Genomic DNA, 2,500 nt, shown 5'->3' with positions numbered 1-2,500 from the left:
TGACACTTGTAATATGAAACATCTGTACATGAGCTATTGATGAAGAAGTTAAAGACTAACCGATTAATTACAAGTTATGATTTACAAAAAAATTATTCTGGCAGCCGCCAGGCGATTTTATTCAGTTATATGAGCACCAGTACATGGGCTAAGATAGTTGTAGTTGTCATGGTGCTTAGATAGTGCTCATGGTGACTCGCGATGGTACAAAGTGCTGGTGACATATAATATTCATAAAGTCATTGGTGCAAATGGTAGATTGGTTGACGTTAGAACACAAATGTTTCGTGATAATAATGATGATGATTGATGACGATGACAACGACGACGCTAACGACGACGACGATGTCGATGACAATGACGACAGTGATGGCAAAGAGGAGAAAGACGGAGAGGAGGAAGAGGAGGAGGAGGAGGAAGAGGAGGAGCGAAAAGGAGGAATGGTGGCAGATGAGGTGGGAAGGTGATAGTCGAAGATGGTAATAGTTCATGAATCGTTGTGACTGCACACCACGACTAGTAGGTAAGGTAGGTAGGTAGGTAGGTCGTGGAGGTTCCGAGGAACCGATTCGGAGAAGAACGACAAAAGCACCCGTTGGGGGGTGGGGGTGGGGGGTTGGTGGGAGGTGGTGACGATAAGACCCTTCATATTGGTGGCGAAACGCGGTGACAGTTGGCACCCACAGGCAAAACAGCTGATTGCTGATAAGAGGTCCATGGTCTTGATTGCAACTCCTCCTCCTCCTCCTCCTCCTCTTCCTCCTGTTCCTCCTCTTCGACTTCTTCCTCCTCCTCATCATTCTCTTCTTCCTCCTTTTCTTCCTTCTTTTCCTTCTCCTCATTATCATCATTACTTCCTTCTCTTCCTCCTCGTCCTTCTCCTTTTCTTCTTCTTCTTCTCCACCTCCTCCTTCTTCTCTTTCTCCCTATTTTCTTCTTCTTTTCGTCTCCTCCTTTACCCTCCTCCTCCTCCTTCTTCCTCTCCTCCTCCTCCTCCTCCTCCTCCTCCTCGTGCCCGAGGGAGGTCAACCTATGTAGCACACACTGTCCCCCTCCTCTGTTATTGTTGTTATTTTTGAGAATTTTGTTGGTGCTGTTGAAGGTTATTGTCAACGGTTATTGCCCCTGTGGTTGCAGAAGTGCCTCGTAGCTGGAATGCGTATTGTTTGTGGCATCGTCACGTACGTTATTGTTGTTGTTATTGAATTTGTTGTTATTTTCGTTTCGTTGTATTTGTTACTATTGGTATTGTTATTTTTGTTCATGTGAGTCCAAATATATATTGTGAAATGTCTTGTTCCTGGATTTGATGTTTATTTGGTATTGTTAATTTTGTTCTTATGATTTTAAAGATACATTCTGAAACGCCTTATTGCTGAAGAGTTTAATGTTATTTGTGAAATATTGTTATTGTTATTATTGTTGTTCACGTTATAGTTGTTGTTGTTTTCGTTGTTCTTTTTAGTTGAAATTCGTGCTTGAATTCATTCTTCTAGAAAATTTATTGTCATTGATGTCAAAATGATACAATACATATACTTATGCTGCAGGTCCTGCATGTATTGTTTTTATTATTTATGATGATGATCATGATGATGAAACCGTTGATAGGTATCTACACGTGGTGATGGGCGTCTAAGAGGATCCTCTCCCCCTCTCCGTCTTCAGATCCCATCAACACTTGCACTTCCATCTCGAGGTGCAACCCTGAAAGGCTGACACTCGGTCACCAGACTGGAGACAGCTTCTCTTCTCCTTATAAACGGAATCACAACGATACAGCGCGGGGCCTGAGAACCGTTGACGACTACAGTGAGGCAGCGGGGTTCCAGTCATTGAAAACTAGGACAACAGTTATAATTTATTATGTAAATGGCAATGTTAGTGGGAGTGATTGTATAAGATGTATTACAGGAGTGGTGATGAATGTGGTGATGGTGACGGTTGTGATGGTGAGTGGTGATGTCGATAGAGAATGAAGGCAGTCACAGGGCGTAATGAGACATTTCAGTGATGACAAGTGTGATGAAAGGTGTTTTAGTGTAGCTTACACTAAGGTTATGTGATGCAGAAAGTGGTGGCAGGAGGAATGGTGATGATGATGATGATGAATGTGATGATGATGTCATTTTGTTTGTTGTCTCTAAATCTAACAACAATCGCCTAAATTCGGACACATTAATGACACTAGGCTCTTGTGGACAACTTTGTCTATTTTAATCTGGTTGCCGCCAGACGATCTTATTCGTGTCAGTGGCACCGCTTTGGGAGTCAGTAACGTGTCTTATGCAATTCTGTTTGCTGCCAGAATTTGGTTTCTTTGAATTTAACAGACTTTTTCAAAAAATTTCACAGAACCGTTGGTCTTTCCTCGTTCAGTTTTGTTCATCTACTTTTTTCTTTTTCATAATCTCCTCTCTTCTTACAATACGTTTTGCTGAAGTTTTTAATATAAAAATTGAAAAAATAGTTATTAGATATAACATAGTTTAAGACTTCG

The 2,500-nt window shown here is 41.5% G+C and overlaps 1 protein-coding gene across 5 annotated transcripts in view; it reads right to left on the bottom strand.

Annotated features, from left to right (window-relative positions):
- The window catches only part of LOC143029816 (glutamate [NMDA] receptor subunit 1-like), a 169,639-nt gene that overhangs the window by 51,962 nt on the left and 115,177 nt on the right, over positions 1 to 2,500 (bottom strand). The window lies entirely within an intron of this gene.

This window comes from Oratosquilla oratoria, chromosome 11, assembly GCF_046742065.1.
Source record: "Oratosquilla oratoria isolate Oo_2021 chromosome 11, ASM4674206v1, whole genome shotgun sequence".
Taxonomy (NCBI): domain Eukaryota; kingdom Metazoa; phylum Arthropoda; class Malacostraca; order Stomatopoda; family Squillidae; genus Oratosquilla; species Oratosquilla oratoria.
The sequence above is the reverse complement of the archived record's forward strand: the minus strand, read 5'-3'. Positions and strand labels throughout refer to the sequence as shown.